The sequence below is a fragment of the Poeciliopsis prolifica genome, unplaced genomic scaffold (genome assembly GCF_027474105.1).
Source record: "Poeciliopsis prolifica strain line A6 unplaced genomic scaffold, Auburn_PproV2 SCAFFOLD018, whole genome shotgun sequence".
In the NCBI taxonomy this organism is placed as follows: domain Eukaryota; kingdom Metazoa; phylum Chordata; class Actinopteri; order Cyprinodontiformes; family Poeciliidae; genus Poeciliopsis; species Poeciliopsis prolifica.
Window position 1 is genome coordinate 537,049 of NW_026562393.1, and position 15,859 is coordinate 552,907.

Below are 15,859 nucleotides of genomic sequence, written 5' to 3' on the forward strand. Positions count from 1 at the left end.
TTGAAAATAAGGCACAAACAGTGTCCGTTAGAATGGCTGAGAAATCTTTAGATAATTAAATAGCAGATTTTTACTAGAAAGCTAGCAGGCTTGTGCTAGCAGTTTAAAGAAAATAAAACTCACCTTCATATCTGTGAATGTATAACGAGGCGAACATCTTAAAACCTTTCTTTGCCTTACTTGTTGGGGTTTCGGATCGATGTACATTATTAATTGTTACCTTGGAAAAACATTTCAGCCGTGTTTCCCGAACGTGTAAGCTGAGGTGCAAAGAGCCCATTAAACTTCTCCAACTCCGGTCCAACAGAGCCTTCTTGCTCCAAAGCGTGGTTCGGATTTGCAACTCCAAAATCCAAGCAAAATGTTGAGCGTAGTCCAGTTCTGTGGCTCCAAAAAGCAAGCAAAATGTTCAGGAAAACTTCGCAGCTCCAGCTGTCGCCGGCTGACTGTTATTACGTAGCGTCGATCTGTTTTCTCATTGATGGAGTACCACTGCCTCCTGCTGGACAATACTGGTATTGCACTAGCAGTACCAGTATTTCTCCACAAGGTGCCAGTGGTACTCCATCAACACTGACCCCAGTGTGTTCTTACTTCGCTGTCATAAGTTTTGCTGAATGACTTTGTTTGTATTATTTCTAGCAAAATGAATGAATGTTTGTACTTTAACCCACAAAATAAACTTATAGTTATATAAAAAGTTATAATAAAGTATATTTAAATAATTAATAACAACATAACCTATGGGCTGCTGTTTTCTAGGGGGCGCTATAGAGAAATTAGGCCACGCCCTACAAATATTGTGATGGATTCCAGTCGGGGAGTGGATAAATATTCATCCTTGTGAGTTTGCAGCAGCTGAGCCCGAAAATGTGGTATTGAGAGCCAAACGTATGGCGATGGCGTTACAGGTAACTTCGCCACGCCGCCATGCCCACCTGCTCTATCGTAGCTGGTCGGGTTGGAATCCTCAATACACCAACATATTTTCTGTGTCTGGGCACAGTTTCATGTTGATGAGGTCAAAGGGGTCAGATAGCGAACGTTCACAGTAAAACATTACACTTCCTGTTCTCAGGGGCGTGGCCTAAGTGATGTCATTATTCGACCATAGGGTAATGTAGGAGACCCGATAATGATCAATCACAGAAAACTTTGGTGCCTCTGTGAGTTTCTGTGTAGGAGATATAGCAGTTTATGTTTTTATGGCGAGTAGGTGAACTTGACCCCTGCTAACCCCCCTTCAGCATACTCAAAAACTCACCGTTTAGATAACTTTAGATGGGACATGCCTTATGAACAGACTGACCGAGTTTGAAGCCGATCAATCGAAATCCCTAGGAGGAGATAGATCAAATATGAAGGCTGTAAACGGCAAAAATGGGGTCAAAAACCGAACTTGAATCCAAAATGGCTGACTTCCTGTGGGTTTAGACCATGGCTCCAAGAGACTTTTTGTACGTCCTGACAAGGTACACATGTGTACAAAGTTTGTATTTGTAGGTTAAGCATGGCTTGGGGCTGATCATTTAAAGATTTCTAGGGGGCGCTATAGAGAAATTAGGCTACGCCCACCAAAATATTGTGATGGATTCCTGTTGGGGAGTGGATGAGGGTCCATCCTTATGAGTTTGCAGCAGCTGGGCCCGAAAATGTGGAATTGAGAGCCAAACGTATGGCGATGGCGTTACAGGTCACTTCGCCACGCCACCACGCCCACCTGCTCCATCGAAGCTGGTCGGGGTTAGAATCCTCAATACACCAACATGTTCTCTGTGTCTGGGCACAGTTTCATGTTGATGAGGTCAAAGGGGTCAGATAGCGAACGTTCACAGTAAAACATTACACTTCCTGTTCTCATGGGGCGTGGCCTAAGTGATGTCATCATTCGACCATAGGGTATTGTAGAACACCCGATGATGATCAATCACAGAAACTTTGATGCTTCTGTGAGTTTCTGTGTAAGAGATATAGCAGTTATTTTTTTATGGCGAGTAGGTGAACTTTGACCCTGCTAACCCCCCTTCAGCATACTCAAAAACTCACCGTTTAGATAACTTTAGATGGGACATGCCTTATGAACAGACTGACCGAGTTTGAAGTCGATCAATCAAAATCCCTAGGAGGAGATAGATCAAATACAAAGGCTGTAAACGGCAAAAATCGGCAAAAATGGGGTCAAAATGGGAACTTCAATCAAAAATGGCTGACTTCCTGTGATACTTGCACTATGACATTAATTGTAAATTTTGAGCGTCTTGGGGAGTTCTACAAGTGTACCAAATTTCATGTGTCTACGATAAAGTAAGTGAATAGCAGAGGGTAAAAAAGGGTGTTTTTCCAATTTCTAGGTGGCGCCGTAGAGACATTTCTGTTGCAATTTTTGCTACGACTTTAAAATACGTAAATTTTAAACAGGCTTAAGGCCTCCGCCAAGTTTGGTGAGTTTTTGAATATGATAAAGCCCCCAAAAAGCCAATTCATTTGGGTGGAAGAATAATAATAATAATAATTAAAGCTGCAAGCAGCCTCGAACGGCCCTCGCAGCCAAGCGCCGCTCCGGCCTATTGCCACCGCGGGGTACGAGCAACCGCCGCCTCACGCCAGCCACCACAGAAGCTCTCACGCAGTTTTCAGCGCCTCCGCCCGCACCGCGGAAGCTGTTGCTCAGTTTCCATCAACGCTGCGCACGTGCTAAGACAGAAGTTGTTGCTCAGTTTCCGCGCCCGTCCACCAGGCGGTACGCATCTATGCGTTCGGCGGCTATCCTTCAAGATGCAAAAAAATGTGGTATAGATTCATTGGTTTAGCGAGGAATACAGCTGGCGGATTAATGTAGGGGCACAGTGGAGTCAAAATACATTTCAATGCTGTTTTGCTCTTTAGAGGTCAACAAAGGTCATACGTTTTCAATTTGGCGCCAGTCCGATGATCCACGTGTCATTTAGAGCCGATCATATGCACGTGGCGAAGTAATGCATTTCGTCATTTCTACACCCCAATGCGGTTCGGTCAGCAGCCAGCATTCATAGAGTTCATCATGTTATCGTTTTTAGTCAGTATTCACATGATGAAACCCATATAAATTATAGAATAACAGTAAAACATACAGCAGAAAAAAAACATGTGACTGCCTCTTAAAAGTGGGCGGGGCTACAGTGAGGTCATCAAGTGACCATGGAAATGTGTTCAGGGCTGTTCTCTAGAAAGACAGAGGAAGTGTGATGATGCAGCTGTGATCTTGCATTTGGAAGTCATTTAATGTTGATGTTTCATGGTAATAGTGAAAGTTTTACACTAAGCCACACCCACATGCTTGATGTTAACTACAACTGAGATGTAAATGCAGTGCAACTTTAACGTTATCGTGAAATGAGTCAGGAAAATGGTGAAGGTTAAGATGTATCAGTTTAATAAACCGCACTGTTCAGTAATAAACCAAGGGCAATGCACAATAACAGAGCACAGTTAACTTTCAGCACTTTAGAACAATAGCACAGGCTCAATCCCACCCATTAATTAGGTATTAATCACAGGAAGTGCTGCAACTAAATATTACAACCCCAATGGATCTGTAAAAAAGATACTTAGCATTTTCTCAGAGCTCTTTCAAACGACATTTTAAACATCTTCTATACATAATAACAAACAACTCTGAATGTATGAAACTGGATGTATCAAACACACTATTCAGTTTATTGAATTAGTCAAGCGCTTCGTTAGCATTAAAAACGTTGCAGGCCTCAGGCATTGGGTTAGCATCCTCCTCAGAATAACTGTTCCAAACATGACGGCTTCCAGAACCAGCAGGAAGGAATAAATTACTCACCGCACCGCGAGTTACGACTGTTTAAACGAACAGCAATGGGCTCTTTGCACCTGCCGCGCTGACGTCACAACTGTATACCCGATGCGGCTCTTTTTTCCACTTTCAGAAACTATGACTGCTATAATAGACAAAGTCGTACTTAAGACACAAATAAAACAATACTATGTACTTTGTTTAAGTTTTCATGGATTTCCAAGCCATCCTCAATTAAGACAGCTTGTAAATATTCGTTGCTACAAGTTAAAGCTACCACTTGAAGCTAACGCCGTACACACCGCTCTAAACACTGTCTTAATGAGCCATTCACAACAAGCATGCAAAAGTAATAAAACGAAATAACACAGAAATCTTAAGCAACACGGCCATATTTTTCTAAAAGTAATAACTCTGAATCTGAACAGTCAGCTGAACTAGAACTCCGATACCAGAGTAAGCTCTGTGCTCGTTTTTCTTCGTCATACTTCAAGCAAAAAGTCTGAACTGTAATCTGCCCCCACCCCCTCTCCAGTTAACAATAAACACACATATATGCTTGAAAATAAGGCACAAACAGTGTCCGTTAGAATGGCTGAGAAATCTTTAGATAATTAGCAGATTTTTACTAGAAAGCTAGCAGGCTTGTGCTAGCAGTTTAAGAAAATAAACTCACCTTCATATCTGTGAATGTATAACGAGGCGAACATCTTAAAAACCTTTCTTTGCCTTACTTGTTGGGGTTTCGGATCGATGTAAATTATTAATTGTTACCTTGGAAAAACATTTCAGCCGTGTTTCCCGAACGTGTAAGCTGAGGTGCAAAGAGCCCATTAAACTTCTCCAACTCCGGTCCAACAGAGCCTTCTTGCTCCAAAGCGTGGTTCGTATTTGCAACTCCAAAATCCAAGCAAAATGTTTGAGCGTAATTCAGTTCTGTGGCTCCAAAAAGCAAGCAAAATGTTCAGGAAAACTTTGCAGCTCCAGCTGTCGCCGGCTGACTGTTATTACGTAGCGTCGATCTGTTTTTCATTGATGGAGTACCACTGCCTCCTGCTGTCGCAATACTGGTATTGCACTAGCAGTACCAGTATTTCTCCACAAGGTGCCAGTGGTACTCCATCAACACTGACCCCAGTGTGTTTTACTTCGCTGTGTCATAAGTTTTGCTGAATGACTTTGTTTGTATTATTTCTAGCAAAAATGAATGAATGTTTGTACTTTAAACCCACAAAATAAACTATATATATATAAAAGTTATAATAATGTATATTTAAATATTTAATAACAACATAACCTATGGGCTGCTGTTTTCTAGGGGGCGCTATAGAGAAATTAGGCCACGCCCTACAAATATTGTGATGGATTCCAGTCGGGAGTGGATAAATATTCATCCTTGTGAGTTTGCAGCAGCTGAGCCCGAAAATGTGGTATTGAGAGCCAAACGTTATGGCGATGGCGTTACAGGTAACTTCGCCACGCCGCCATGCCCACCTGCTCTATCGTAGCTGGTCGGGGTTGGAATCCTCAATACACCAACATGTCTTCGGTGTCTGGGCACAGTTTCATGTTGATGAGGTCAAAGGGGTCGGATAGCGAACGTTCACAGTAAAACATTACACTTCCTGTTCTCAGGGGGCGTGGCCTAAGTGATGTCATCATTCGACCATAGGGTATTGTAGAAGACCCGATGATGATCAATCACAGAAACTTTGGTGCCTCTGTGAGTTTGTGTAGGAGATATAGCAGTTTATGTTTTTATGGCGAGTAGGTGAACTTTGACCCCTGCTAACCCCCCTTCAGCATACTCAAAAACTCACCGTTTAGATAACTTTAGATGAGACATGCCTTATGAACAGACTGACCGAGTTTGAAGCCGATCAATCGAAATCCCTAGGAGGAGATAGATCAAATATGAAGGCTGTAAACGGCAAAAAATGGGGTCAAAACCGAACTTGAATCCAAAATGGCTGACTTCCTGTGGGGTTTAGACCATGGCTCCAAGAGACTTTTTTGTACGTCCTGACAAGGTACACATGTGTACAAAGTTTCGTATTTGTAGGTTAAAGCATGGCTTGGGGCTGATCATTTAAAGTTTTCTAGGGGGCGCTATAGAGAAATTAGGCCACGCCCACCAAATATTGTGATGGATTCCTGTTGGGGAGTGGATGAGGGTCCATCCTTATGAGTTTGCAGCAGCTGGGCCCGAAAATGTGGAATTGAGAGCCAAAACGTATGGCGATGGCGTTACAGGTGACTTCGCCACGCCACCATGCCACTGCTCTATCGTAGCTGGTCGGGGTTGGAATCCTCAATACACCAACATGTTCTCTGTGTCTGGCACAGTTTCATGTTGATGAGGTCAAAGGGGTCAGATAGCGACAGTTCACAGTAAAACATTACACTTCCTGTTCTCAGGGGGCGTGGCCTAAGTGATGTCATCATTCGACCATAGGGTATTGTAGAAGACCCGATGATGATCAATCACAGAAACTTTGGTGCTTCTGTGAGTTTCTGTGTAAGAGATATAGCAGTTATTTTTTTATGACGAGTAGGTGAACTTTGACCCCTGCTAACCCCCCTTCAGCATACTCAAAAACTCACCGTTTAGATAACTTTAGATGGACATGCCTTATGAACAGACTGACCGAGTTTGAAGTCGATCAATCAAATCCCTAGGAGGAGATAGATCAAATACGGAGGCTGTAAACGGCAAAAATCGGCAAAAATGGGGGTCAAAATGGGAACTTCAATCAAAAATGGCTGACTTCCTGTGATACTGCACTATGACATTAATTGTAAAATTTTGAGCGTCTTGGGGAGTTCTACAAGTGTACCAAATTTCATGTGTCTACGATAAAGTAAGTGAATAGCAGAGGGTAAAAAAGGGTGTTTTTCCAATTTCTAGGTGGCGCCGTAGAGACATTTTGTTGCAATTTTTGCTACGACTTTAAAATACGTAAATTTTAAACAGGCTTAAGGCCTCCGCCAAGTTTGGTGAGTTTTTGAATATGATAAAGCCCCCAAAAAGCCAATTCATTTGGGTGGAAGAATAATAATAATAAACAGTAGGAAAACAATAGGCCTTCGCAGCGCTTAGCTGCTCGGGCCTAATTAAAGCTGCAAGCAGCCTCGAACGGCCCTCGCAGCCAAGCGCCGCTCCGGCCTATTGCCACCGCGGGGTACGAGCAACCGCCTCACGCCAGCCACCACAGAAGCTCTCACGCAGTTTTCAGCTCCTCCGCCCGCACCGCGGAAGCTGTTGCTCAGATTCCATCAACGCTGGCCAGGTGCTAACACAGAAGTTGTTGCGCAGTTTCCGCGCCCGTCCACCAGGCCGTACGCACTGATGCGTTCGGAGGCGCTCCTTGACGATGCAAAAAATGTGGTGCAGATTCATTGGTTTAGCGAGGAAATATAGCTGGCGGATTAATGTAGGACGCGCAGTGGAGTCAAAATATATTTCAATGCTGTTGTTCTCTTTAGAGGTCAACAAAGGTCATACGTATCCAATTTTGCGCCAGTCGGATTATCCACGTGTCATTTACAGCCGATCATATGCACATGGCGAAGTACTACAGTTCGTCATTTTTCATCATTTTCAGCTGTGTTTCTAAAGCACTCTATTTCATTGTTGGAGTAATACTTACTCAGAGTGGCGAATTACTGAAATGGTTTGGAAGAAGTAAGAAAACGCTACATTTACTGCATTATTTAATTCAACAAAAATTATCTGAGACATTTTTATCCTTTTAGAAATTTCATGGCAACGCTCTGACAAAGTTTTCGCGGCCATCCGCCCGTGGATCTGTTTGTCATTGGTGGAGGAACACTGACACCTACTGGCGAAATACTGATATTGTTCTTCATCCTGTTTATCTGCTGTTTCATTTGTGGAGCAATACTGACCCCAAGTGGCGAATTACTGAAATGGTTTATAAACGCCAAAAATGGGATCAAAATCTGAACTTCAATCTAAAATGGCCGACTTCCTCTGGGGTTTAGACCATGGCTCCAAGAGACTTTTTTGTAAGTCCTGACATGGTACACATGTGTACAAAGTTTCGTAATTGTAGGTTAAAGCATGGCTTGGGGCTGATCATTTAAAATTTCTAGGGGGCGCTATAGAGAAATTAGGCCACACCTACAAATATTGTGATGGATTTCCTGTCGGGGAGTGGATGAAGATCCATCCTTGTGAGTTTTGGAGCAGCTGCGCCAAAAATGTGGAATTGAGAGCCAAACGTATGGCGATGGCGTTAGAGGTCACTTCGCCACGCCGCCACGCCCACCTGCTCCATCGAATCTGGTCGGGTTGGTTGGAATCCTCAATACGCCAACATGTTTTCTGTGTCTGGGCACAGTTTCATGTTGATGAGGTCAAAGGGGTCAGATAGCGACTGTCCAAAGTAAACATGACACTTCCTGTTCTCATGGGGTGTGGCCTAAGTGATGTCATCATTCGACCATAGGGTATTGTAGGACACCCGATCATGATCAATCACAGAAACTTTGGTGCCTCTGTGAGTTTCTGTGTAGGAGATTATAGCAGTTTATTTTTTTATGGCGAGTAGGTGAACTTTGACCCCTGCTAACCCCCCTTCAGCATACTCAAAAAACTCACCGTTTTGATAACTTTAGATGGGACATGCCTTATGAACAGACTGACCGAGTTTGAAGCCGATCAATGGAAATCCCTAGGAGGAGTTCGATCAAATACGGAGGCTGTAAACGGCAAAAATGGGGTCAAAATCTGATTTCAATCTAAAATGGCCGACTTCCTGTGGGGTTTAGACCATGGCTCCAAGAGACTTTTTTGTAAGTCCTGACAAGGTACACATGTGTACAAAGTTTCGTATTTGTAGGTTAAAGCATGCTTGGGGCTGATCATTTAAAGTTTTCTAGGGGCGCTATAGAGAAATTAGGCTACGCCCACCAAATATTGTGATGGATTCCTGTCGGGGAGTGGATGAAGATCCATCCTTGTGGTTTGGAGCAGCTGGGACCGAAACTGTGGAATTGAGAGCAAAACGTTATGGCGATGGCGTTACAGGTCACTTCGCCACGCCGCCACGCCCACCTGCTCCATCGAAGCTGGTCGGGGTTGGAATCCTCAATACACCAACATGTCTTCTGTGTCTGGGCACAGTTTCATGTTGATGAGGTCAAAGGGTCAGATAGTGACAGTTCACAGTAAAACATTACACTTCCTGTTCTCAGGGGGCGTGGCCTAAGTGATGTCATCATTCGACCATAGGGTATTGTAGAACACCCGATGATGATCAATCACAGTAACTTTGGTGCCTCTGTGAGTTTCTGTGTAGGAGATATAGCAGTTTATTTTTTACGGCGAGTAGGTGAACTTTGACCCCTGCTAACCCCCTTCAGCATACTCAAAAACTCACCGTTTTGATAACTTTAGATGGGACATGCCTTATGAACAGACTGACCGAGTTTGAAGCCGATCAATCGAAATCCCTAGGAGGAGTTCGATCAAATACGGAGGCTGTAAACGGCAAAAATGGCCTCAAAATTGGACCTTCAATCCAAAATGGCTGACTTCCTGTGATACTTGCACTATGACATTAATTGTAAATTTTGAGCGTCCTGGGGAGTCTACAAGTGTACCAAATTTCATGTCTCTAGGATAAAGTAAGTGAATAGCAATGGGTCCTTTGAAAATTTCTAGGTGGCGCTATTGAGCCATTTCTTATGGGATTTTTGTGACCTTAAAAATCAAAATTTTTAAACAGGCTTAAGGCCTCCGCCAAGTTTGGTGAGTTTTCCAATATGATAAGGCCCCCAAAAAGCCCCCCAAAGAGGTGGGAAGAAAAATAATAATAATAATAAACAGTACAGAAACAATAGGCCTTCGCAGCGCTTAGCTGCTCGGGCCTAATAATAATAAGAAACAACAGGAAAACAATAGGCCTTCGCAGCGCTTAGCTCGGCCTAATAAGTCTCATTGTGGTCAAGGACAATAGGGGGGCTTTTTATCTCCTTAATGACCATTGCTGCTGCAGAGAGACCATTGCTGCAAACTCCAGCATGGATCTCCTGTCGCAGTCCTTAAAGAAACACACGTCATTTTTAGAGCTTGTCAACAACTGGAGGAATTTGGATGTGTGTATTCATTTAAGCGTCGGATGGACAAAGAGCATTCTAATTTAGGAGAGCTGTCGTACTTTGAATTGAGTTTTTACACTGAAATTGTTGTTGAGATGGAAGGGAAGATTCAGTTTTTCTTTTCTTGCTGTTGGGAAACTTTTTTTTAATTAAATAGTAATAAATCGGGGGGCGGGGGAGCAAACATTCATCTAAAACAAAGACGTCGCCGTCAAAAGTGCGGGAAACATTTGAAATAGAAGCAACATTAAATCATCTGTGTTTTTAGTAATTCAGCCCACCGATGCCGAATGGAAACACGGTAATCCACAGAAAGGAAAAAAGTATCAAAGTTAGAAGACTGTGTTTTTTTTCTGTTGACAGGAGGCAGCAAAATTGTGCATGATCATCTGTGATGCAGCTTCCTCCATAGCTCTCAGAAAGGTCACACAGTGCAGACGGCCTGATCAAAGCTCCCGCCGGACTCAGCGCTACGGCGGTGTGGTTCCTCGAATGTGTGGTTAAACTATGTGCCCCCCCCACCCCTCACCCCCCGCCCCCCTGTCAGAGAGAGAGAGCAAAGAGGCAAAGTCATCTTGTACATATTCAGGTTTTTCATCTACTCACAGGGGAAAGCAAAACTTTTAGGAAGTGAGCTGGTTGGGACCAGAATTTTCAGAGAGTGATGATGAAAGGAGGAAAGTCTGACAAAGTCATTGGAAAAAGCTTTTCCCGTCTGTGGCTAAGCCGAAGCAGCGGACTATTTCTGTGTTGGGGAAAAGGGAAGAGGTCTTATGTCTGAGCAGTTACTATGGAGTACATCTTAATTTTTTATGCTTGTGGAAAAAGTTTGAAATCCCTATAAGTTGTTTACCCCGAACCTCACATGACCTTTTTGCTTGCAGGAGTTAGAGGATAAGCAACAGAATAACATGAGAAGACTTTATACCAACTGTATCATAATGACACTTCAAAGTTAGTTAAATATAAAAGTTCACGAGAGAAGAGCAGTTAAAAAAAAAAGACTGAACAGGTACGGCTTTCTCTTTTAAAAACAATATGGCACGAAGGATTTGGTTTGCAAAGTATAACCCAAAACAGACTTTAAATGAGACCAAACTAAAGCTGTTTGGTCATTATGTATTGCTCAAAAAATCATATCAACACAAACACCGAATACTAACTTCCAGCTATGGTGGAGGGCACATGATTTGGGCTTGTTTCACAACCTATGCCTGACGGTGTACGTGTTTACTATGAACTCCTTCAGAGACAACTGTGAAGCAATCTGTCGGACGGCTGAAGCTTGGATCAAACTTGGTAAACAATAGAAGAAAAATTTATGAGCTGCAGCAACAGGAGGGATCTGTGCACTCTAAAAACTGTATTTGGGCTGTAGTTCAAGTTATGGACTTAATTCCTTTGGTTTAGTGATGACAACCTACAATTTTTGTGTGTTGAATTAACTTAAAATTTACACTTTACTTGAAGCAATTAAGTTTGATGCCGCGCTCCTATCCTGACCCAGTGCTGACCGGGATGCTGTGGTGGTTCAGGGCTGGAACACAATCCACTTAAGGAAACCTTAGTCCTCCATGCTCTCCTTCACAGGTTCAATTGATGACCCTTACCGCATGTCTTCCCCCACTTTCCTCTATAACTACCCAAAACTATCCTGTATTAGTTTGCGTCTTTATTTGAAGTAAACTTGTTGCCAGTTGAAGCAGTTTGAGATCTGTTATCAATAACCCTTTAATGCTAAACTCAAATCCCCACCGGGGTCAATTCTATTGGAATTATAATATGATATTCATTGAGCCGTCTCCTCCTTCAGTTTTTCACTCTGAAATCAGATCAGAGACCGCGAGGCTCTGTAGGATCGACTGCCAGCCAGCAGGTGATGTTGCACACGCTGCGTCCTTCTCTCTGGTCTTTTCAAAAGGCTCGGGATTGGGCTGCGAGGGCGGACGGACCGTCACCAGCTTCCCACTGATCCCTATCCCTCTCACTAACGCTGGCGCTTCAGTCTGTTACCACGCAACTGCTTTCAGAGTGTTTGTGTGACAGAGTGATCAGCGGGAGAGCACTGTGTGTGTGTGAGAGAGAGAGAGAGACAGCCAGAGAGAAGCTGGTGGATGTGTGTGTATGTGTGTGTAAAATGAGGAGAAAAAAAATGGAGGGATTCATGGGTGGAGGGAGGACAGAGAGGCAGAGGTTGTGCTCATCAAAGGGTGGGTAAGAGCTCAGACACTTACAGGCAAAGGTGTAACTTTGTGTTGCAGGTTGCGGGTGCTGGGGCACCGATGCACCCACTTTTACGGGATAGCCTTGTACTTTATAGTGCTTACATGTGAACACCAGATACTCTTATTCAGTGCATTGGGATATACGTCCTGATCAGGCTTGTCAGATTAATAGTACTTCCAAAATAATATTTTAGGAGGAATCAAATCAAACATTCTACGAAATATAAATACGTTAAAACATATGTGATCTAATTATGTCTTTCACTTGATGATGAAATTGCTGACAAAGGAGAAATTCTCATTATATTCTAATTCATGGAATGAGTCTGTTATTTGCTGAATGTTTGCCTGCAGTTGGAAACAGTTTTGCAATTCAGCAATATTGCTTACTGAGGAATCATCGCACCTTTTATTGTCTGATTTTATCGAGTGCGAAACATGAGGTTCTGCAACAATGAAAAAGTTATGAAACAGCAGAATAAGTGACGTCTGTGGAAACCAAATGAATCCTTGTCAGTGAAAAACTTTGTATTTTTCAGTTATGTGGTTCTGATTCTAAGCTGTCCCTCAGTTGGTCGGCAAAACCTTCGCCCTGCTGACTCACACGTATTATTATTATTTTTCTCAGTCTGTCAGCTTAATGTCATATGCAGACTCATTGCCACGGCAACCAATAACAGCCCCAGGAGCGCAAAGTAAAGATCACGTTCAAGTACATCAGGAATTAAAACAAAAAAAAAACCCACAAAAACATTTCCTACATAGGCGTAAATCCCCAGGGGAGTGGGGAGGACCAAGACCCCCCCAATCTTTGAAATTGTCTGCTTGTGCCAGTAACCAAAGCCAGGAGCGACACAGACTTCCTTCAAAATATCATCACCATGAATTTCGACCATTGCTTATGTCTGGCTTCTTCTGGTGGAGAACGACGACGCTTGTCTCACATGAATGACATGAAAGCTGGATAAAATGCGACTTGCCCGTTCAGACTGCAGACGCTTTGGAAACAATCAGAACGTGGATCCGAATTAGAAACTGCATGTGGAAGGGGCACAGATCGGATTCGTTTAAGATCGGAATCGGGTCGTTCAGATTCCACAACATCATTGCAGTAGCGACGTTCTCGAAAAGCCCCATCATGTCCGACATAAGAGGTTTCACAACCGGGCAACAGCAGCTCAGCCTAATGCTTCACAGTTTTCTCAGCAGTGCATGCTCACCGTCATCGCAATTGCACAATAACGATGAAGATCTTCTGCTTGTCATTAAGTTACATAACGCAGTTAATTCCTCTAATTACTCCCACATCAGCTCAGAATGACTTTCACTTCACTGCACGGCGTCAAAGTGCTGCAGGGCAGCCGCAGGCGTCGTCATGACGTTTATTTCCTTCAAACCGTGGCGCTTGAGCCGACGCGTTGAGCTGGAATGTAAAGTCACGCGACTCACCGGGGAGATTGCTAATGAGAGGCCGAGCAGGGTGCGTTTAGAGAAACGAGGACGTCACAGTGAGCAGCGGGAGAGGAGAGAACAGGGGAAAGGTCTGCAGCCTGCAGCAGGATGTCGGCTGATGGAAGATGAAGTGGCAGGTGTGATTTCAACAGATGTCCATTTAGTGAGCAGCAGGACATGTAGATCTGCACCACCGGAACACTTCTGCATTTGTCATGTTGCATCCAGAAACAACATTGCTTTATGAACTTTTTTTTTTTAGCTTGTTTGTACGACAGATCAACACAACCGGACAGGGTTAGTGGTTTGAGAAATCATTATTAATCATTGCATTATGAGAGTCACAAAGTGTGTTATGTATGCATTATTTAAATGCTTTGCAATCTCAAATTTCTGAATCTGAGGAAATTGTTAGCAGCCTCTCCAACAGCATTGTCGTTCTGAGATCACGTGAACAGAACTGACTTAAAACAGGATCAGCTTTGTTTGCTTTTATGTCAGACATTCTGGGGAGGAAAAAAGTTGTTTTTTCTATGTACAGTGTGTGTAAATATTTTGTTTCTGCTGCATTTTTGAGTCAAGGGAGACTGAGCTCTGGGCACAAACCAGGTCGTGACCTTTCACAGACTCACAGGTTTAAATGTGTCACAGCTGCAGAGGAGAATAATGGAGGGAGCGGGGTGTGTGTGCGTATGTGTGTGTGTGTGTGTGTATGAGGGGGGTGCACTCTCTACTAACTTGACTTTGTGTTTCCTAACTCCCTTCGGGGCTTTTCGAGGCTCCTGCTGATTTATTTAGTCAAACAGGTGCTACCTTCAGTGACTTGAATCTAATGATGCAACACAAGAGGCTCTGACAGAAAACATGGCGCCTCAAGCGGATTTAATTTGCCCACCTGAGCTGTTCAATAACGGCATTTGATGGCCGGGAGTCTGCAGCTCGTTCAGTGCATCTGCATATTTATGGCAATAAAGCGGTTTCCATTTCATGCCTGTGTGACCTCAGAGTTTCTCCGCTCGGTAATCCGAGTGCACGGCTCCGCCGCGTTAGCGTAACCCCACGGCCTCCCGTTTGATTTATGAACGCTGACCCCCTCTTCCAGCGTGACAGCGGCTCCGCCTGTAACCGTATAATGGCCCATTACTGCCCGCACAACTGGACACTTACATTCACATCAGCTTTTATTCCCTCCAGCTGCTCGGCGTAAAATAAGTAATGATAGGTTTTATCTGGAATGCGCAATGTTGCACCATAGATGATGTAAATGTACCTGTTATGGTTTTAAATGTATCACATGGAGGTTTGATCAGGCCCAACCTCTAAGAGATGGTTTAATACTGAAACCATTTTTTAAAATTTTTATTTATTTTTTGGTGGAATTCACATTAATTCATCTTGGTGTAATTCACTTGATAAGCACTGAATATTTAAGTAATTCAAGAAATTACATTTAAAGTAAATAAAAGTACTTGTCAGCTTTTCAAAATGTTGAATATTTACTCATACAATTGTGGGGAGGCAATTTCCCTTAAATTTTAGGAAATTTAAGGAAATTTAAGGAAACTTTAAAACATGGAAGGGATAGCTCTTCTCCTTGGGAACCAGAAATTAGGAGCTAAATGAAAAACTTCATGTGCAGCTGGGCTTTAGTTGAGATGCTCGCTTTCCACTAAATGTCACTTTTTATGCCATTATTCGTTCGAAAGAAAAGTACTTTAAATGATGCTAATTTCAGGATATTTTCGTAAAATGATTGGAACGTCTCGAAAACTGTGAGAAAATTTGTTCTCTGGACCGAATGAACGATTTAGTCTCAGAATCGGCCAAGATAAACCTGTGGTGTCATTGACACAGTCATGAGTTATTCAGCCTAATAATTTTCTTAACACGAGAAATAAGAACGTTCTGAGGAGATCCCCGCTTTTCAGACAGCAACACAAAACAGAGGCGAAAAATAAATTACTTTGAGTGAAAAAAGAACAAAAACAGATCAAGTAATAATTGCACCAATCTGAATTTTATCGGCACTTTTCCAATTGTCCAGATCAAACAAGACAAACTTCATTTGTGTCCAATTTATAAAGAATTTATTTAAATTCTATAATCAACAACAGTACTCAGCAGCTTCCTTGCTAAAAGCAACCAGTTATTTAAATATACTTATTTATTTAGAGGCAACTTCCAGCCACGTAAGAGTTACGTTCAATTAAAGCTATTTGGATGGTGCATTTGAAACTTCAAACGAGACCCCTGC